The 22,164-nt window shown below is 42.7% G+C and overlaps 2 long non-coding RNA genes across 9 annotated transcripts; one reads left to right on the top strand and one right to left on the bottom strand.

The window, feature by feature from the left end:
* Positions 1-717: 717 nt before the first annotated feature.
* On the bottom strand, positions 718-18,174 carry LOC106564649 (uncharacterized). Of its 8 annotated transcripts, XR_006757948.1 has the most exons (5): positions 17,692-18,174; positions 11,433-13,021; positions 3,163-3,324; positions 2,517-3,023; positions 718-1,580 (listed from the first exon to the last, which is right to left on the bottom strand). It is a non-coding gene; the product is annotated as an uncharacterized lncRNA (long non-coding RNA). The 8 variants fall into 8 exon arrangements; XR_001319516.2 differs by having other exon boundaries at positions 2,517-3,324; positions 11,433-11,535; positions 17,692-18,169; XR_006757946.1 differs by lacking the exon at positions 11,433-13,021 and having other exon boundaries at positions 17,692-18,161.
* Positions 18,175-18,609: 435 nt separating this feature from the next.
* On the top strand, positions 18,610-20,270 carry LOC106564651 (uncharacterized). Its single transcript, XR_001319518.2, has 2 exons — positions 18,610-18,872; positions 19,571-20,270. It is a non-coding gene; the product is annotated as an uncharacterized lncRNA (long non-coding RNA).
* The last annotated feature ends 1,894 nt before the right edge of the window (positions 20,271-22,164 follow it).

Below are 22,164 nucleotides of genomic sequence, written 5' to 3'. Positions count from 1 at the left end.
TGGCTGTCAATAGTGGCTAATACCTAACATGATACAAATCGTAAAAAAATTATAATAATTAAACGGAGAAAAAGCCTGGCCATATAATTAAAACATTCTAGAGCTCATAAATCAACTCGGTAGGTTCGGCGCTACAGAGGTTTATAGCTTGGGTCTCCAAATTTCAACCCGGCACATTATGAAGATATACAATTAAAATTCTGAATAATGGCACAGATATTTATAGCCTTCTTCACTGTGGAAAAGGGGCCAAAATGCATATCATGTTAATATGATTTTCAGTTTGCTTCCACTTGACTGGTTTCACATTAATCTCCAGCGATTAAAAGGAAAAATTATCTAAAGCAATTGCTATTTGTAATTACAATCCCCTTCTCCAAACGGATTGCTCATTTACCTAGTTCTTATCAATGTATACGTTATAGTGCATGGAGAATGGTGTTATTTCTATCGGTTTTCCCACCTGGAACCGACTGGTGCTCGACCTTATTCATGGTTTCCTCACAAGTAAAGGTGAGTGAAGTCGGGCAGAATACGGCGTATTTGTAGACATCTCTGCCACACCTCCATCTATGATCTCCAGCCCAAATGAATAGCTGGCTGTCAGGAGTTTCCTCATGCTTAAATTCAAGGTCAGAATATGCATAGAGAGGATTGCATAGAAAGGGCATGAATTCCCCCCTAAGTGAAGAAAAATAATGACTCCCACACACTATATACTTGCAAATCAAACATTTTATTGACAAATGCAACTTTTCGGTCAAGACATACAGAAAAGGAAGTGAATTTATGGGATCACATGAACAGCGTGTGTGAAATAGCTTGTCTGGACTTCCTCAACTCAAAGCCAAAGGGGTACTCCCGGGGCGAATGGCATTGATCTACGCAGTCCGGTTCCTGTGTGTGTGTGTTGTAACTCTTGACTGTATGTGAGGGGGGTTTTAGCTATATTGCAAAGTTTTTGTTTTTATGGCCTTTTACCCACGAGACTCGGCGTGTCGAACGGGATGGAGACCTCATGACTGCAGTCTGGGGCGGCACGTCCCCTTCCTCTCCCCCCTCCTACCCCATTACCCTCCTCCTCTCCTTTTCTCCCCTTCCCTCCTCTCTGTGTATCTCCTTTGTCTGATACGAGGTTGGGCTCCACGCCCCATTCATGTCATGTGCTGCTCATCACCATCGCATGGCAACAACACACACAATAACGTGTGTTTATGTCTCTGACTGGTAGTCTGTGTCTCGGGAATGTATTTTGAATGTGAACGTCACATTGAGCATTTTGCTATCTTGTGTGTGTGTGTGTGTGTGTGTGTGTGTTGTATCTAAGTGTTTTAGCATGTGGTAGCAGTGGACCAAGCAGCAGTCCTGTGAGTGGTGTTAGGTCCCTGTGAGTGGGTGTGTATGGTCTGGGTTGCCATTTATCCACACCCACGCCTCTCTCAATCCATCTCTAGTCTCTCTCCATCCATCTCTAGTTTCTATCCTCTATCCATCCATCTTTAGTCTCCATCCGTCTTCTCTCCATCCATCCTCTCCTGTGGACCAAGGAGCATTCCATCCGGTAATTGTTGCATGAGATTCTGTATTACATTGACAAACACATATATGCATGAACACATATGTACACAACACCTGCGACTACACTAAATACACACACACACACACACACACACACACACACACACACACACACACACACACACACACACACCTTCAGGGGATGTTCTCCTTGCTGTAGAACAAACAACAGGACAATTGTATTGATTTAATTAGCAAAAGCTTCTGTTCTAAAGTAAAGCATTTCAATGATTGGACTATAGTATTATAGGGTTATGAAATCCAATAGTTCTGGCCTCATCACCCTGCTACAAGCTGTGTCCAAACATCTCGCCAATAATGAAGAGAGAGAGAGCATTGTTGATCTGTCAGGTCAAGGTCGGGCTGCTTCTGGATCAGCTGGATTGATCTGTGGACATAAACATGTATGCTGGGCCCGTACACGCCTATGATTGAGGACTTTGGGAGTTTGTGTGTGTCCTCTGTTAAGGATCATTCATCTGTGTGTGCGTCTGGCCGCTGGTGGGGGTTATTCAGTGTGTGTGTGTGTGTGTGTGTGTGTGTGTGTGCCCTCTGGTACAGGGTGTGTGTGTGCGTGCCCTCTGGTACGGGGTGTGGGTGTGTGTGTGCGTGCCCTCTGGTATGGGGGGTGTGTGTGCCCTCTGGTACAGGGTGTGTGTGTGCGTGCCCTCTGGTATGGGGGGTGTGTGTGCCCTCTGGTACGGGGTGTGTGTGTGTGTGTGTGCCCTCTGGTACAGAGTGTTTGCGTGCCCTCTGGTACAGAGTGTTTGCCCTCTGGTACGGGGTGTGTGCCCTCTGGTACGGGTGTGTGCGTGCCCTCTGGTACGGGTGTGTGCGTGCCCTCTGGTACAGGGTGTGTGTGTGTGTGTGTGTGTGTGTGTGTGTGTGTGTGTGTGTGTGTGTGTGTGTGTGAGTAAGGAGCAACGGTCGTAACTCACAGTGACTGTAAGCAGAGGCCCTGGCAGGGTGGGACAGCTGTAGACCTGGCCTCAGCGGGGCTGCTGCGGTGCCGGTGGGCCTTTCTCCATGTCACACACAGACCACCAAGCCTCCCTCCAACTTGACACTGCTGCCTGCCAGAGACCTGCCACAGGCCCACAGCACAGACCAGCTCAGGTAGCACATAGTCAAAACACATGGAGAAATAACAGCCAGGCTGAGAGAGAGGGTGAGAATGAAGGAGAAAGAGGGGGGGTCAGAAGAGGAAAAGAGAGGAGTATACATGTAGGTAAAGAAAGAGAGAGAGAGGTGGGGTGATAGAAAGAGGGAAGGAGAAAGGTGAGAGTGAAAGAGAGCAGCGGAGATGGAAAGGTAGAGGGAGAGAGTTCAGCCTTTGACCTATGACCCACAAGTTAAATATGTCCTCCCTCTTCAACCTGATCTCTTCAAGCTGTGTGGTCTTCATTTCCACCCGTCACTGGATGCTTCATGACCTTTAACCCAGCCTATACGGATAATATGTATACAGTGAGAATACATTCATTCAACGTTAATTCAACATTTTGGGATCGAGATTGTAAGAGTTGACTCTGGGTTGTGAGAGGTAGCATTTGAGAGGTAGTGTAAGGAGGATGTTGTTTTTACCTGACAACTGCTGCTGAAGTTTTGAATGTAGCTGAGGCACATGCTACCTTAAGGTGTTTACATTGGCGGCAGTTGGTGTTCTGGTTGTTTACTTGCTGTCAATGGCAATTCCCTATTTGGTGGAGGTTGAGAAACACCATGGAAGCCATCTGGTAAACCACTCTAAACAGGGCAGATGACATTGTTATGGCATTGTTCAAAAATACATACAGCGCAGTGAGTTTCCCTGCCATATTCAACATACTCTGTAGTCGACCGAAGATACAGTACATGAGCACCACAACCTGAGGACTTTAAAGTCCATCCAAACAGCTCAATACATACTGGAAGTTGAAATGATGTAGTCCAGCTTAGTAGGGAAGTAAATGTAGTGACACTTTAGGAAGGGAAAGCAAGTGTCACTGTGTACAGTGCCTTCAGAAAGTATTGACACCCCTTAACTTTTTCCACATTTTCTTGTGTTACAGCCTGAATTTAAAATTGATTAAATTTAGATTTTGTGTCACTGGCCTATACACAATACCCCATAATGTCAAAATGTCAAAGTATGTTTTTCTACATTTTACAAATTAATTAAAAATGAAAAGCTGAAAAGTCATCAACCCCTTTGTTATGGCAAGCCTAAATAAGTTCAGGAGTAAAAATATGCTTAACAAGCCAAATAATAAGTTGCATGGACTCACACTGTGTTCAATAACAGTGTTTAACAATGTTTTTGACTTGACTATCTCTGTACCCCACACATACAATTATCTGTAAGGTCCCTCAGTCGAGCAGTGAATTTCAAACACAGATTCAACAACACAGACCAGGGAGGTTTTCCAATGTCTCCCAAAGAAGGGCACCTATTGGTAGATGAAGAATACATTTTAAAAATCAGACATTGAATATGCCTTTGAGCATGGTGAAGTTATTAATTACACTTTGGATGGTGTATCAATACACCCAGTCACTACATAAATACAGGCACCCTTCCTAACTCAGTTACTGGAGAGGAAGGAAACCTCTCAGGGATTTCAACATGAGGCCAAAAAGTTACAGAGTTTAATAGCTGTGATAGGAGAAAACTGAGGATGGATCAACAACATTGTAGTTACTCTACAATACTAACCTGAATGACAGAGGGGAAAGAAGGAAGCCTGTACAGAATACAAGTATTCCAAAACATGCATCCTGTTTGCAATAAGGCACTAAATCTATGGCAAGACTTGAAAATGGTTGACTAGAAATGATCAACAACCAACTTGACAGAGCTTGAAGAATTAAAAAAATAATGATGTGCAAATATTGTACAATCTAGGTGTGCAAAGTTCTTAGAGACTTACCCAGAAAAACGCACAGCTGTAGTTGATGCCAAAGGTGATTCTAACATTCAATTCATTTTCAAAAAATGTGCTGAAATGTCTAAAGACATGTTTTCACTTTGGAAGTATTTGGGGAATTGTGTGTAGATGGGTGAGAAGAAAAATCAATTGAATCAATTTTGAATTCAGGCTGTAACACAACAACATGTGGAATACGTCGGGGGGTATGAATACTTTCTGAAGGCACTGTGTATATTTACTGGGCTCAGCTCAAAGCAACCTGAACCTGGGAGGGAGGGAGTAAACACGGACACACACTTCCTCAGGGCAACACACTGCACGGTGATCTATTGGAGTTGGGTGACAGATACTGAGAATGCCTGGGCCTAAATTCAGCCCTCCACTTCATCAAAAATATCCTTCCTCCCTGGCCTAGGTGAGGGATGTGAACACTTCTCTTGATGGCTTCGGAGTAAGGCAAACAGGCCATGGAGCGTGTCACACTTAAATATCTCCCCCTGTCTGGCGAGAGGTACATACACACATAGGAGCGCGCACGAGCACACACACACACACACGTACACGCCGAGGTACAGACACACACGAATAGAGGAGCATACATACAGGCAGGTGAAAACACACTACACACACACACACAAAAAAAATCATGGTGTGACCCACATACCAGGCAGCTGCATAGAAAAAGGGAGGAGAGAGAAAAGCACCACTTCACTCCAGCCCCTTGTAACTCTACTAGTGTAGTAAATCTCACCCAGCCATCCCATCCCATGTCCCACTCCACACCATAGTAAACTGCAGCCTGCATGAGAGGAAAGTGCCGCCTTTATTTATTTGATCTATCCTTTATTTAACCTGGCGAGTCCCACTGAGATGGTCATCTGGTTTACAAGGGAGTTGATTCTCTAAGCTCATGACTACCTAATGCTCTGTACAGTATAACAGACCTACACAACAGTAGTCAGTCAGCCAATCAGATGGCTATTTAACACACATGACCGGCCTAGATGCCGTTTCTAATGGGAAATGTTGAGCTTTCACTTCTCTCCCACCTCTGCTGCTAATACTACTCTGTTCCCACCTCTAATTACTACTACGCCTTTTAAACAAACCAGAAATGAATCCATTTCATTCTCTTCGCCCAATTAAACCATCCATCCTCTTACTTACGCCCACCACAGGGTTATCTCTCTCTCTCGCTCTCTCTCTCTGAATGAGACTTGAGAGTAGTTTAAAGATTCTCACTACTCCGGTTGACTTCCTGGAAAACTAGCCCCACCGTGACTGTCTCATTATCTTAATGCTGGAGTCCTAGAGTATCCCACAAAGCCAGGGCTCAGTCGGATCACAAGGCCTTTAGACTGTCTGAACCTGAGGAGGGAGAGGAAAAAGAGAGAGAAAAAGGAAGAGATGAAGATAGATAGAGAGAATAGAGAAAGTGTGGTGTGTTCATGCTATCCTCTCTGTTAACCAGAGGGCATTCGAGGCTACATCACTACTCTGTATGCTAATTGGTTGCAGTCTCTGTTCCTCGGCAGCCAATCCCCCCGTCAACACCTCAGCAGACACCCAGGGTCGACGTGTGTGTGTGTGTGTGTGTGTGTGTGAAGGTGTTTTCTGTCAGATATACAGTGTCTTCAGAAAGTATTCATATATACCCTTCCACATGTTGTTGTGTTACAGCCTGAATTCAAAATGCATTCAATAGATTTTATTCTCACCCATCTACACACAATACCCCATAATGATAAAGTGAAAACATGTTTTTTAGAAATGTTTGTAAATGTATTGAAAATGAAATACAGAAATGTCTCATTTACATAAGTATTCACACCCCTGAGTCAATACATGTTAGAATTGCCTTTGGCAGCGATTACAGTGGTAAGTATTTCTGTGTAAGTCTCTAAGAGCTTTACACACCTGGATTGTATAATATTTGCACATTATTAAATTATTAACAAAATTATTCAAGCTCTGTCAAGTTGGTTGTTGATCATTGCTAGTCTTGCTATAGATTCTCAAGCAGATTTAAGTTAAAGAAAATAACTAGGCCCCCCAGAAACCTTCAATGACGTCTTGGTAAGCAACTCCAGTGTATATTTGGCCTTTTTTAGGTTATTGTCCTGCTGAAAGGTGAATTTGTCTCCAAGTGTCTTTTGGAAAGCAGACTGAACCAGGTTTTCTACTAGGATTTTGCCTGTGCTTAGCTCTATTCTGTTTATTTTTATCCGAAAGAAACTCCCTAGTCCTTGCCAATGACAACCATATTCATAACATGATGCAGACACCCACCATGCTTGAAAATATGAAGACTGGTACTCAGTGATGTGTTGTGCTGGATTTTCCCCAAATATAACGCTGTGTATTCAGAACAAAATGTTAACATTTTTGCCACATGTTTTGAAGTTTTACTTTAGTGCATTATTGCAAACATGTTTTGGAATAATTTTTTTTCTGTACAGGCTTCCTTTTCACTCTTTTCATTCAGGTTAGTATTGTGGAGTAACTACAATGTTGTTGATCCATCCTCAGTTCTCCTATCACAGCCAACTCTGTAACTGTTTTAATGGCACCATTGGCCTCATAGTGAAAACCCTGAGCATTTTCCTTCCTCTTCAAAAACGGAGTTATGAAGGACACCTGTATCTTTGCAGCGACTGGGTGTATTGATGCACCATCCAAAGTGTAATTAATAACTTCACCATGCTCAAAGGTGCTTTTTTTATTTTATGTATCTACCAATAGGTGTCCCTTCTTTGTGAGGCATTAGAAAACCTCCCTGGTCTCGGTGTTTGTAATTCACTGCTCGACTGAGGGACCTTACACACAATTGTATGTGTGGGGTACAGAGATGAGGTTGTCATAACAAAATTATGCTAAACACTTATTGCATACAGAGTGAGTCCATACAAATTATTATGCGACTTGTTAAGCACATTTTTACTCCTGAACTTATTTAAGCTTGCCATAACAAAGAGGTTGAATACTTACTGACTAAAGACATTTTAGATTTTTATTTTTAATTCATTTGTAAAAATTCCACTTTGACATTACTTACTTACTGACTTTATTGTCCCCATGGGGAAATTTTGTTGCAGTGTCATGTACACGTTTAAAGTGGCATTTAAATACAAAACAAAATGGACAATACAACTTTCATAACAGTTACATACCAATAAAACATTTTAAAAATGAAAAAAGACTAGCCTGCTGGCCTTACTGAGTCGATAGGAACATTAGCCGGAGGTATTTAGGAGGGATATCACACCTGGCACAAATGATTGTCTAGTTCTGTTTTTCCTGCTGAGGGGTTCCCTATACCTGCGCCCAGAGGGGAGTAGTTCAAAGTCCGGGTACAGGGGGTGGCTTGGGTCTAAAATGATTTTGTGAGCCTTGCGGAGGGCCCTGACCTTAAAGATCTCATCCAGGCCTGTCTGTTTGGAGTATTGTGTGTAAGCCAGTGACAGAACATCTGAATTTAATCCATTTTAAATTCAGGCTGTAACACAACAAAATGTGGAATAAGTCAAGTTGTGTGAATACTTTCTGAAAGCACTGTATCAAAGTATTTAGAGAAAATACCTTTATATGGTTATGTCCGACACTTTTCAAGCGTTTCTCAGACTTTGACAGAGGCTAACCTGGTTTAAATTGGTATCTCATAATTGAAAACCAATGATCTTATGTTACGTTAAAGGGCCTTTGTGTTAGCTTAGCTGGAAAGTGTTTCGCTTGTTGGAACAGGTTCTTCTTGGGGGGGGGTTCATGAACGAGGCAAAGTTGAGTTCAATTTACGGCACTACATAAATTTTCTTCTCTCTAGCTCTGGGAACGGAGTGTTTACTCCAATACAACTTCTTCATTAACTTTATATATCTAAAATGGCCGTGGCGGAGGCTGCTAAAGCTTCGAAAGACTGCAGTTGTGTGGTGTGTTACATCATAAATATTACTCGACTTCAGAAGTAATCTACAGCCATGTTCTGGAAATGGTGGCATGCATTGATGCAACAGTTGGCTACTGAATAAAACCTATTTACTGAGAAGAAGATGAAGACAATGAAGAGGATGAAGAGGAATAATAAAAGACGAAGAAGGCAGGGATCATCTGGAATGATCTAAAGCAGGTGGTCACATACCTTTTCTGAGTCGATCAATTTCTGAGTCAAAATGCAAGCCGAGATCTACTGTTCAACCGTTTTTTTTTGTACATGATTTAAAAATGTAAGCCTAGGCAACATTAACTTATTAAAAACAGTACTGTAGTAATGAGGTTTGTGCAGTAGGCTATAGGCCCAATACGTTATCACTGCATATTGGCTTTGCTTCTCAGACCCTTTTTTACAATTATATTTCAACATTTAAGGTAGGCTATATGATCACACCGGTAATAGATCAGTTGTTGTATTATTGTGAGGCACAGCTGAATGAGCATACGCTTCAATAATTACAATTTTACTAGGCTGATGGAGCCTGCATCTGATGGTCAGTCTCAGCGGAGGGAGAGAGCAGCAGACTTAGGGTCCTCATCTGACACTGACCAAAAAGGGACACAGTCTTCAAATCAAATGTTATTTGTCACATGCGCCGAATACAACAGGTGTAGACCTTACAGTGAAATGCTTACAAGCCCTTAACCAACGATGCAGATCTAGAAATAGAGTTAAGAAAATATTTACTAAATAAACGAAAATAAAAAAAAGTTATAAAATCAAAAAGTAACAAGACAATTGCATAACAATGGGGCTATATACAGGGGACACCGGTACCGAGTCAATGTGCGTGGGTACAGGTTTGTCGAGGCAATTTTTAAAGTGGCTATGCATAGATAATAAACAGCGAGTAGCAGCAGTCTAAAAACAAAGGGAGGGGGGGTCAATGTATATAGTCCGGGTGGCCATTTGATTAATTGATCAGCAGTCTTATGGCTTGGGGGTAGAAGCTGTTAAGGAGCCTTTTGGTCCTAGACTTGGCGCTCCGGTACCGCTTGCCATGCGGTAGCAGAGAGAACAGTCTATGACTTGGGTGACTGGAGTCTTTGACAATTTTTGGGGCCTTCCTCTGACACCGCCTGGTATATAGATCCTGGATGGCAGGAAGCTTGGCCCCAGTGATGTACTGGGCCGTACACACTACCATCTGTATCACCTTTGCTGTAGCTTTCTTTTATGCCTGCTATGTTACTGCAGACAGTCCTCTGATTGGTAGGCCTATAGTGCACTTGATTTGCTCCCCCCGGGAAGGCAGAGTTTCTACCTTCAGACATATAAAATGGGAACACATCACATACCTGGCGCGCAGGGCAGCTGAATCGGGTGCACCTACCAACAACAGCGTGAGACAAAAAAATAAAAAATAGGAACGCAAGGCTTATTGTTGGGTTTTTCCCAGAAATATTTGGCGAGTGACTAGGAATGCCTTGGAGATCGACCTGTTTATGACCACTGATCTAAAGAAAGCATTCCAAAACAGGGTTTCAATGTAGAAGCGCTGTAAAGCCCCTTTACTCCACTACAAACTAAAAGGGAAGTCAAGGAAGTCAAAAGATCCTACTGGCAGTGTTGGAGTGTGAAACGGACAGACGGTCGGAGGATCGATGCCAGTGTCAACTCTAGAGGTCACATGACCAAAAAAACATCCCCACAGTGTGTGACGCCTCAGATCCCACAGAGCTATGTGCACAGGAACTGGCCAAGACAAAGACTTGTGGAATAACAAAAAGCAAAAGGGGGAGCGAAGGATGCTGTCCACAAAAGAAAAAGAAATGTAGGTGTCATGAAAAAAAACACTTGCCCTCTTTGCTTATACATGGGCAGCACTGTGGGTTTTGGAGTTGGGCGGATATGGATGGCCAGGCCAAGGGTTTCCATGCCCTGGAATGAGAGAGTGGCTCCAAGAATAAGAAGGCACATCACTAGCTGCTGGGCAAGCGTCTTCTGAGGTCTGCCTTGTCACATTGTGATCCACAGACCTCAATCTAGCGCCTACATAAAACAGCTCTTTGTTCGGCCCTGTAGAACCATTGTGCTACACACACATTTTCCCCCTGAAACGGACTATACATGGATTTTGCTTCTCCTTCAAGACGAAGGGGGTTTGCCAACATAAAGACCAAAGAGGAACAATCATGTTTTCTCTGTGATTTTGAAGGAGCTCCATTGACAGTTTTCAGAGGGGCGGAAGACCTTTCTAACGTAATGTAAGAGGGGTTTTGAGGAAGATGGATTCCGGTCATGTCGTCCTATCAACTGAGCCAGGCTGGACAAGGAGGACTAGACCGTGGGTCTTCAAGCTGTAGCTTCATGCTGTGCTGTTGAGACCGACTGAGAAATCCCAGAGATACTTCAGAAACCATGAAAATCTCATTAAGTTCACCAGCCCCACTCACCAGTCCTTGAAGACTGCAGGAGGCTATTTGAGGTAGCAAGGTTGTCTCCCCTTAGTGTGCAGAGATTTGAACGGTTGAGCATCTGTGCCTTATTCTGCGAAGTCCGTTTTAGCGTAAAAGCTATACAGACCCCTGACAACATTTAATTTACTGTGAACGCCTCATTCAACGGCCACAACCACATCTAAAGCATCAAGCATCATCAGACACATGCCAGTCACCCAACAGAGTGCTGTGTACGGTGCACGTCGGGTGCCTCCTGGTTTTGCAATGCAAACTAAGAGAGCCGGCGAGGTTTGCTAACATGCATCGTTGACCCCAAATTGCCAGAAAACAACTAGAAATCTGTCAGCATCTCCCCCATGGCTGGTTGGCGAGGACAAGGAGGGTGGAGAAGTATCTATATGGTCTTCCATAATATTTGTGCTGAATGGGGCAGTTTTCTCTGAAACTGGACCACGTTGGGCTTTGAGGACCTATATTCACAGAATGGAAACACACAAGCACTAAAGTTTGCACTGAATATGAATATGAGGTACGCATATATGCAAACAAACTCACCATGACAAACACTGGAAAAGGTTGGCCCGCCCATTAGCCTGCAAAGGATTCATTCCATGCTTTGTCGGCGACTCAGCGCACAAGCCTCCAGGCCAACAAGCAACTTGACATTCCCGTCCATATGAAACAAACCAAACAGTGAGTTAAGGAGCCGCCAGAAGTGCAGCATTAGTGTACACAGCCATAAGTCAAGAGATCTAACCAAGATAGAAATGGACAGGAGTCCTGATTAAAAAGGCAGGGAAAGCCTGGGACAAGTGTTTACCTGACCTTTCAACTCTTCCTCCTCCTCAACTCAGGCTCATTGTGCAACATTGGGCTCTGCGTCTTGGTTGTTTACAATGGTGATATATGGAGGCGGATTAAATTGTTCCCTGCTGTTAAAATACATTGGATTTGTTGATGCTGGTGGGTGGACTCTGTTTAGTGAATGCTCCAATTAAACACAATCAGGCTATTTCAGAATGATGGGAATTTACCAAGGCAGACCGTATTATAAACACTAACCAGGTGATTGGGAGTGAGACCTTTAATGATTAGTAATTACTGGAGGAAATTACCATTATGGAGATGCAACACATGGTTAAGTCGTTCTGTTTACTCTGGGTTGTCCCTATCATAAAGTGTCTCAGAGTAGGAGTGCAGATCTAGGTTCAGTTTTTTGCCTTTTAGATCATAATGAATATGATTGTATGGACAGGGGGAACCTGATCCTAGATCAGCACTGCTACTCTGAGACGCTTTGTGAATACGGGCCCAGACTCTCAGTAGCTGGTTGGCTGAAATCAGGTTGGAAGAGTTTATTTATAAAGGGGGATACAGCGGAGGTGAAGGTGTGCTCCACTTTCTCGCCCAGCCTCTCTGCCTTTGTGTCGGAGTGTTTGTGCAGGATTTGAGTGGCTCTTCAAGTGTTTGAGCGCCATCAGTTAGGCCAATACACTTTAACCATGGCACCCATAGTCAGTGAGATCTAGGCCCATGCCACCGCTGAAGGGAGCCTGGGCTCGTCCCATGGGTGTGGCCTTCTCTCCTGTTGAGTCATGCATCACACAACATCAACCCCCCTTCATGGAGACACACACATCATAACCTCCCTCCACACTCACATCACACAATACATGCACGCAACAATACATGCACACACTGCACACAATACACACACCCAACACACACCAGCCTCCACCTGTCGGCCATTATCAACACCTGATTCACCACTCACAGCCCGGCGTCTTTAGGCCTGATGACTCACACTAGAGGGGGGCGCATAGAGAGTCCGTATTGCATGTCACACAGGTAGTTCTCTCATCACTCACATTCTCTTTCTGGAAATGTTTGTCATCATCACTCAATGAAGCTTTGTTATTTGAAAGGATTTCTCCAATGACAGAGCTGGAGGAGGAGCATCATCACTCAAGAAAGAAACAGGAAGAACTGGACAATAAACGGCCCAACTCACCTCCCCCTCGCATCTAGATAGTCATCGGAGACACTTCCCAAATCTTCAAGACTTTTGTAATGGAATATTTTGACAGCATGCAATGCTTAATTACTTTGCTGGAGTTGCAGAGCTTCAAACCTGCACCGACTTGCTGTAATAGAAAGACGTAATTCATTCAATAAGAAGGGGGGCATGACTTTGTTTCAAAGTGCGAGTACGAGAATATACTTCTCTGTTCTGTTCCTCTTCAATGGAAACCAATGGCCCTTAGCCGTCTTACCACTGCCATTACCACTCTGTCTAAGAACAGACTTCTACAGAGCCTCAGAGCCTAGTAGAAGCACAGTGTCTGTCCTGTGATAGAGCATGTGGAATCTCATACAGCTGAGTAATTCCTCCCTCCCCTCCTCCCTCACTCCTTGTGCGGTGCGTGGCCCTGAGTCATCAGCCCAGCCAGGCCCCCACACTTTCCTTCCCAGCCCCTCTCTGGCTGTGGCGAGGAGGACGGCGGATTCACCGACCAACCGAAGGATCACGATCCTCCCAGAGTGAACTCACTGAATAGCCTCCGAAGGCGATGACTCACTCCCACGGAGGAGCACTCCTCTCCGTCTCTTCCTCCAGCCAGCCTCCACCTCTCAGACAGTTCTCCCACGGAGGAGCACTCCTCTCCGTCTCCTCCTCCAGCCAGCCTCCACCTCTCAGACAGTTCTCCAACCCCACCACACCACAACCCGGATCAGATCAGAATCCTTCGAACGTCTCTCTGTCTGGCCTTTGGCGCAAAGTCAAGAAACGTAAGGACATATAGCTCACTTGTCTGCATGTTAAACAATGGAGACTGGGGAGATAATGACATCCTGCCAACCTGCAGGGTACATAGCTATCATTATCAATCAAATTGAATCAAATGTATTTATAAAGCTCTTCTTACATCAGCTGGTATCACAAAGTGCTGTACAGAAACCCAGCCTAAAACCCAAACAGCAAGCAATGCAGGTGTAGAAGCACGGTGGCTAGGAAAAACTCCCTAGAAAGGCCGAAACCTAGAGAGGAACCAGGCTATGAGGGGTGGCCAATCCGCTTCTGGCTGTGCCGGGTGGAAATTATAACAGAACATGGCCAAGATGTTCAAATGTTCATAAATGACCAGCATGGTCAGATAATAATAATCACAGTGGTTGTAGAGGGTGCAACAGGTCAGCACCTCAGGAGTAAATGTCAGTTGGCTTTTCATAGCCGATCATTCAGAGTATCTCTACCGCTCCTGCTGTCTCTAGAGAGTTGAAAACATCAGGTCTGGGACAAGGTAGCACGTCCGGTGAACAGGTCAGGGTTCCATAGGCGCATAGCTATCATTAGTGAAGATGTCTATAGTTCTGTCTGGGCAAAGTGTGCTCTGATCTTGAATCATCCCACTCATCTAAAGAAGGGGTTCTTCAACTTTTTCAGCCTGGGACCCAAATGAGAAATTCTATGTTTTCCTGGGACCCAAGTTTAGGAAAACATGCAACTATACGTAAATATTGGTACATTTCATTGCCCTTATGCCTAAAAACAAATGCAATATAAACAAAAACAAATAACAATTAAATTAAATATCTATTTCTGTTTCTTTTTCCCCCATTAAAAACTCTCTTACATATCTGTCTAGGTTGGAACTGTTGCTGTATCGTGATGTAGCACCTTGAACGAGCCGTGAACTTCGGATAAGAACGTCTGAGGGCAGAGTTGCATCTAACTAGATTTGTTTGACTAATTCATTGACAAGTTAGGAAAGCACCCTGACGACGGCCGTAATGTCGAAATGCGTCAGTTGGGAATAACAAATAAGCATTTTCCATTCAATTTTCAATGCCCTCCAACTTGATTCAAGACTGTCTGAACATCTTTCAGGGACTTGACAATGTGACCAATGGATTTAATAGAGCTTGTAATATGTCCATAAGAGCGTGTCGCCCATAACACAGAGACTTGTTCTTATAGGAGATTCTGTTGACCATTGCAAGAGCAATAAGGATTTTTAGGGGCATTATGACTGGGTTAATAAAACACAGCTGCCCCTAAAAGTCCCTCACTTTTCTTGCTGCCTTTTTCTCGTTCTCCCTCCCTCTCTCTTTCTCCCTCTCTCTTACGTCTGTTCCAACTTTTTGGAGATTGAACCGTGGCGTTGACTGGCTGAGGAGTGGGTTCACAGCTTTGATTAGTTGGGTACCATCAGAACCGTGGCTGGATCATTCGGAACAACAAACAGAGGCGAAAGAAGAACCAACCAGCCTGTCGATAGGCCAACACATGAGACTTTTGAGTTTAAATGGATGGGGTTAGAGGGTTGCATATTTCACACAAAGCAATTTATGAATTGTGTATTTATAATGGCTGAGTTTTATTGGGATTAGCGCAGGCATTTTAAAGGGGGTTGAATGAGTTCAGAGCTTCAGTCTTTCTCAGAAGGGTCCCTAGTCTAGTTCATTAGCTCTTCAGCTTTACTGTAGCAGACAAGGTAAACACAACCTAGGCCATTTGAATTAGAGGAGTTTGCTGTATTCACAATTACTTCGTATTGACAATATATTACATACGTTATGGCTTTCGAATTGCTGTGTTTCAGTTGGAAACTCGACGAACGAATCCAATGACCTGACATACCTTGAACAAGCATTCCCTGGCATATGCTCACACATGTAGTGTAGGCCCGGGCCTAGTTACAGCTGCAGCCTGTGTTAGAGACTGATATGGTCTAGTTAAAGTGATTACAAAGACTATTGCAAGTCGCGAGATGAGTTTGACTGGACCTGGAACAATATAAAATGCCATTGAGAAAGGCTTGGCAGGCAGCGAGCACTGTTTATATCCCAACTTAAATCAACACTCTTGGTGGATATCCCAGATGTCTAGCATAGCCATGGTGCTTATTCAATCCAGGCCTGTGTTACCAGCCTCCCAAACCTTCCTACTTAGGCACTCTACACTCTCACACTCATACTGACTGTTCTCCTGGTTGGTATTGAGGAGGAGCTGTGTCATGCAATGTTTTTGGTTTAGTTTTGTAGTTAGTCATTTCATCTTTATGGTGGTAGGATGTACATCAGCATAGGCCTACATATATCTTAAAATGACCTGAAACAGAGCAATAGGGAAGTTAATGATAACGTCTCACTTAGTTTGAGGGTGTAATCTAGTTGATTCCGTTTTTAAACTCGAAAACTCAGTTCACGCTTGAGGTGAATTTTCAAGATGATCTATCATTTCTCCAGTTAGAAGATAATGTTTGACAAATGCTAATCTTCAAGGTTTATTGTCTTTTGTCCTTATACTGACGATAGCAAACGAATTAAGTGTTCAAATAAGTACACTGATGTGTAAAATAGCCGCAGCCGCAGCTTTGTCACAACTGTAGCTTAAAATGGCAGGCTTGTATAAACAAAGTCTGTTTTAAAGGAGAGAGAAGAACACCGCCTACTTAAACTGTAAAAAAAACAGCACTGTAAAGAAATGTATTGATGTTAGTCAGATGGTGAGATAGTAGGCCTAAATAGTAGAGAGTACTATGGCAATGATCATTATACTTCGATATATAATAATTAGATAGTATTGCATTCATCTTGAAATAAAACACATGCTTCAGCATATGTCTTACCTAGGTGTCATTTGAGCATGTAGACGTCACCATCAGCATTCCTAATATTAATTACGTAAAGCATTTAGGGAATAGATGCTAAATTCACTAGTGGGGTATGTAGACTATGGCATTCGGCTGGTGAAAATATGTCTGCCGCTAATTTGGTAACTGACTTCACTGCTACTTTTATGACTAACGCACTTTAAGCATATTAGAAGATAGACTTTTCTCCCCCTCAGTTGAATTGAACTTTTGTCTTAGACGTACAAAGTATTCCCAAGTAGACTGTTAAGAGATGTCATAAAAGTTATTGCATCTTTGCATGAAGACGTTTTTTTTATGGGCCATTTCCAGACTATTTCCAAGATGTAGGTCTGATAAATGTTGAGAAGAACACATGTAGGCCTGTCATGGAGATTTAAGCCCACATGTCACATGTAGAAAACATATGGACTTGATATGAATTCATGTAAAAGCAGTAGATCAGTGTTGGAAAAGTTGTTTTGCTGACTAGTCATAATTTCTAGGCCAATCGTATTACAACAATGAAAAAAAATCTAAATTTGACCCTCTCACTTCTAGAATAAGGAACATTATAGGCTATATATTAATTGTGTGTTATAATTGATCTTTTGATACCAATCCCTGTGAGGCCCTTAAACTAGGCCTGTGCGTTTTGCGAAAAAGTTATACGCTTGGTTAGGTAATCCATATTCGGGGCAGTGTGCAGTGCATATCGTCTCCCCAAATTGCATTAGTGCGAAATAGTTCACAAGTACAGAATCTATATTTTGTCAGTTCACTTGCAATAAATTCTGAACGTGTTGGTCACATGAGTCAGAAACTGGGACTTTGTAGGCCAGTTGAATGAATGAGGACTCACCTTGCCCGCAAAGACCCAGACTCTGGCACACACTGATTTCAGAGCACTCTATAATTGTGTGAGGAATTGTGTCTTGTCCTTGATTTAAAAGTGTATTATGATGAATAATGATGAACAAAATAGCCTAAATCCTTTGTAGTTTAGCATTCATTCAGTATATCCTATTAAAAAATGCAGTTGGCACAAATTAATTGTCCCAATATTGTCGACTACTTCCTATCCAGACAAGAAGGCGCAACAATCAATTCAAGGAAATCTACAGAACCATAATAGGCTATTCATATTCACTGTTTGACAGAACTAACGTTGTCTTTACCTGATATTCTCCAATGTCACAAACACGTTCAGCATAAACGCGCAACGCGGTAGGATCCGTGATGTCTCGTCCGCATCCCTTGGACAGCAAAACCCTCGCTTGATGAGTGTATGGGAGAGATTGGAGATGCGTGCTAAGTCGAAGTTCGCTGCTGCTCATCACACCACCACCGCCCCTCTTTTTGATCAGTGGCGCTGGTATTGCACAATCCCCAAATTTAGAAAGAATATCCTTGGGGACGAATTGCACCATTTTCTTTCAAAATAACTTGAAATTTTGTTTTCTCCAAAATAAGAAAAACGCAACAGTGTAGCACTCGTGATTCCCCTAAGCTTTTTTTTTAAAGGATAAATGTGATTTTTTTCCAGTCTGAGCGACCCCCGTGCGCACGCACCGCCGACGGTCCTCAAAATATCCATTCTCTAAACGGACTTGCAGATGTTATTGCCCAGTTGTAGGCTATATGACCACGACAACACCAAGCGCTGGAAGGATTAGATATATGGTGTTGCGCCCTCGTGCTGGGACCTCCCCAAAATGGGCTTCTGCTAAGTGGTAACCTGGTTATTTTGAGCGCGTCACTTCGACTTGTCTCCAAGTTATAGGTTTCCATTGCCAAGGTTGGGCGCAGCACTTAACTGATATAGTTATAGGCTACTTATTGATGGAGTAGACATTCATAGAAATCGGCACACTATTGACAACACAAGGAAAGAAAATTTGACACATTCCTGTGGTTTCTTTCTTATACGAATTATACATTTATTTGGCCCACATAATAATGTCATAAAATTCGCATATTATAGCCTAATAGGCATAGTGACCGTTATTAAGAAACATTTTAGATTTTATGTAAGCATGGCACTAGCCAATATTACGATTTTATATGATTATTATATTGGCCCGTAATTTCTCTTGCGCTCCGACTTCTTTTGGTGGTGTGGTGCGACTCCACGTGGCAACAAATTGAGGATTATTGTAGTAACAAGAACGAATAGGCCTTAAAAGCACGCCCTACTCTCTGTGCGCAATGACGCACTTGCGCAGGAGCAATGTCACAGTCGCAACACCGAGACAGCGCCACCGATGTATTCTAAACTGAATAATAATTTTCATAAACCATAGATACGGATGTTCATCCTTATTCCAACAACGATTTGCATAACATCTCCAATCCCTTGGTGAGTATTATTCGTGTGTGTGTAATAGTCGCATGATGTCGCGCTGGCGAACTTTGACTCGAGTTTCGACCAAAGGATGATGTTGATGATGCGATTTTAAAAAAAGCTCTTGTTTTGGCCAAGTAAATTATCGCAATCAATATTATTTTATCTCCTTCCTGTGTCATGTGCTGTTAAATAGTTGCTCAATTCCATTGGTTACAAGGCCATAGAAGTTTAGGAATATGGCGCCTCGATATTTGCGCACATAGGCTATTCAAATTGGTCCCAGTTTCGAGTTGTTTTCTCGTGGGGAACTCATCACTAATTTACATGCATCGTTTTATTCCATCGCAAAGTTCCTTATTTACTAAGATGAAGATTGTCAGGAGGGACCAACAGGCTATCTCTGTGCGCTGATATCAGACAGTCAGCTGGTGTTAGTCTCGAAGGCTACGTAACAGCTGGACAAAGATGAGAATGATACCTATTCCAGAAAAACAGCAACCATAACATGTTGTGTATAATGAATGAATATCCTATTGATAAATTGCCTGAACAATCACAGATATATCACCTGTCAGGAAACTGGCTCAAAGAGCCGGTATGTAGAGCTACTTCATAGTTTCCTCTTTCCAACTACCCATATGACCTCCATTTAAGGGGTCAGAGGTCACCATAGTGTGCCCTGTGTGTACCTATCTCTCATTCCCCCCCAGTGAGGGTCGTGTAGTGGGGCCCATGAGCGGTGGATGAGGCTGGGGTCCAGATCCAGCGGCGCCCTGCAGCCCCCCAATGGTCTCCCCCACTATGAAGGCTCTGGTGGACGCTGTGTGGGCGGTGTGGAGCATCGGTGCCTCCGTCTATGACTACATCCACACCAGCGCCATGGAGGAGCGCATCCACACCCTGGAGACCGTCATCACCATTCACCAGTGTGTCATCGCAGCGCTGACCGCTGGAGTGGTGGTGCTCTTCACCTACATACTGCTGAGGAAGCACTGAGGGGGAGTGAGGAAGGAGAAGCCACGCAGGGCCCAGGAGGCAAGTTTTGAGGACAACACAGAATTACCATAGTGATCAGAAGCATTGAGATTCTGGGTCTGGAAAGTCATCCAGAGCCCTGGAGAGGCCTACATGGATTAGATGGAGCAGGACTTGATTAATAAGGGATTTTGGTTACTAGCAAAGTTTTTGGCTATTTGGCCTTTATCTCGACTGCCAATTGTACCATTCTGCTGCGGAGGTGTTGCTGGACACTGTGTCTCAGGGAGTCAATGGTTTCACTCACTTTGCACCCATGGAAGATGAAGACATGGGCAGAGATGGGCCAAAGATGCATAAAAATGTATCTTTTTACAAATACAAGTTACTCTAATGACCAATGTATCAAACTAAAATACAAAATACTTTTGCGAAGTATTGTATTTAGAATTATTTATTTTTTAATACAAAATACATTTGCAAGTACACGCATTCACTACTACAATATTCTTAGTAACAGAAACAAAAAAACCATTTAACTTGCTATGACTGTACTATGTTTTTGTTTATCTACCTTGGTTGAATGCACTGACTAAGTCGCTGTGGATAAATGTCTGCTAAATGACCTAAATGTAAAAATGAACAATTGCAAAGCACACTGGGTATAATTATTGGCCTTATTTTGTGGGAGGAGCTCATCAACCTAATGGTTTGCTTTGCAGGTGTCCATTTTTACATTTACATGTTGTTCATTCAGCAGACACTCATATCACACCATAGTGCCGTGACTTCTGATACCAATGATACCAATGCAGGGTGAAAGGGGGCCACCAAATGTTGAACCGCTATTAAATACAAAAGGAAATAGAAAATGATTTTGTATTTTGAAAATATAAATTACAGGTCTCAAGTATGTAACAAACTACATTGGATTGTAGTTCAGGCCGGTGAAATACAAATGACAAAATACTCAAAAGTAATTGAAATATGAATTTCAAAAACATGTGACAGGAATACTGCCCATCTCTGGACTGCAGACTGTAATCTAATAACACACTAAAGGGATGCTAACTATCATTAGATTGCACATCAATGGTTTGCCTGCCTTAATATGCCTCAAGTGGTTTCACTCCCCAGGTGGAATTACATTATTAGTTAGTTAGGTTTTCATGTTGACTCTAATTGCTTATCCCACCTGTATGATGCATGGGAAAACTGTAAACTGGGGATTCCCTCTTCAAAACCATGATTGTACTAGGTGCCAGCCCAACAGACTATACAGGTCTATAATTGGAAGTCTTGGTCATGAAGATGAAAGCGTTCACTTAGAGGTTAACTATATCACCCAGTGAGGGAGAGTGGAATATCATGGGACAGACTGAATGTATTCTCAAGAGGCCTTATTTGTTGTAGAAAACTGGCCTCAAGGTTCTCCTATGAATTCCTCTGTAGGAGAAGGAGTTTCTGTGAAGCATTCAAAGGTCAATACACTGGTCGCCATGAATGCCATTTAGTACAGTACATGTTCTTTGACAAAACTTCTTTAAAGCATGTTTATTTGATTACTAAAATAAATAATTGTAGATAGTCTTGTAATGCAAGACTTTGTAGTGGCATTTCGTGGCGTTAGTTGAACATGGCTACAGCTGTGAAGGTTACGTCACTGGAAAGAGTATTTAGAAGCATCCTTACCTGTAAAATGTGAATCAACCTGAATGTTTTGGTACATTGTTTATAAATGTTTCAGTAATGCTCGCTCTTAACATTTAAAAGGGTATTAAACACATTGTAGGACTTAATATATTTATGGCAGTTTAAGTGCAATGTTATGTTGTATATTTAATTTAAATTTTTCACTTGCTACATTATGATGAATACACAATGTTTGCCCTATCATCATCTTGTTCAGATTGGCCAAATGGGCCTCAATGGAATGTTTCAGGTAAATCAAGTGTGACTTACAGGTGACAAACGGCCTCCATGGCAACAAAACATTTAATCACCTCCTGGATCTTTGTGTGAATGTACAGTGCCTTCAGAAAGTATTCAGTCCCCTTGGCTTTTTCCACATTTTGTTAAGTTACAGCCTTATTCTAAAATGGATTAAATAAAAACATTTCCTCAGCAATCTACTCACAATACCCCATAATGACAAAGCAAAAACAAGTTTTTTGCTAATAAAAAAATATATGCAAATATGGTTTCTGTTTTTCATGACTATTCAGACCCTTTGCTATGAGGTTCAAAATTGAGCTCAGGTGCATCCTGTTTCCATTGATCATCCTTGATGTTTCTACAACTTGGGAGTCCACCTGTGGTAAATTCAATT

Source organism: Salmo salar, chromosome ssa12 (genome assembly GCF_905237065.1).
Source record: "Salmo salar chromosome ssa12, Ssal_v3.1, whole genome shotgun sequence".
Classification (NCBI taxonomy): domain Eukaryota; kingdom Metazoa; phylum Chordata; class Actinopteri; order Salmoniformes; family Salmonidae; genus Salmo; species Salmo salar.
The sequence above is the reverse complement of the archived record's forward strand: the minus strand, read 5'-3'. Positions and strand labels throughout refer to the sequence as shown.